Source organism: Gregarina niphandrodes, assembly GCF_000223845.1.
Source record: "Gregarina niphandrodes unplaced genomic scaffold scaffold00078, whole genome shotgun sequence".
NCBI lineage: Eukaryota > Apicomplexa > Conoidasida > Eugregarinorida > Gregarinidae > Gregarina > Gregarina niphandrodes.
In genome coordinates, this window is record NW_011645844.1 from 12,828 (window position 1) to 13,504 (window position 677).

Consider the following 677-nt stretch of genomic DNA (forward strand, 5'->3'; position numbering starts at 1 on the left):
GACCATCTGACTAGACGCGGCTTGTCGATTTTCCGCAACCACTGGAGTGGTTTGTGATCAGATCTCACAGTGAAAGTTCCACCAATCAGATACGGTCTGAATGCAAGCATGAAATGCACTACCGCGAAACCTTCAAGCTCATAGATCGGCCAGTTTCTTTCGGCAGGAGTAAGACGACGAGACCCGAATCGAACCGGACGTAGATAGTTCGCCTCATCTAACTGCATAAGACAAGCACCAATCGCAATCGTAGAAGCATCAGTGTCCAGGACATATGGCCATGATGGATGTGGGTTAGACAGGCCTGGACGCTCGGATAATGCCTTTTGCAGCAGATGAAATGCGGAGATTCTTTCATCCGTCATCTTGAAAGTAACCTCCTTCTGCAATAGTTCATACAATGGCCCCGCGATATTCGCGAAATCCTTGTTGAAATTTCGGAAGTATCCAACCATACCCAAGAAACGACGGACAGTAGTGGTATCGTGAGGTAACTTGATTGTCTCTTGGTGGGGTCAGTCGTCCGCCTTTGATATTAAATCCAAAAAACTCAATTTCGTCATCTCCAAACTTACATTTGGTGACATCGATGTAAGCTCCTATTTCGTGGAGCCCCCTCATCACAGCTTCAAAGTATTTCAGTAGAGTAGTTCCATCGTCTGCATCGTCTGCATGAA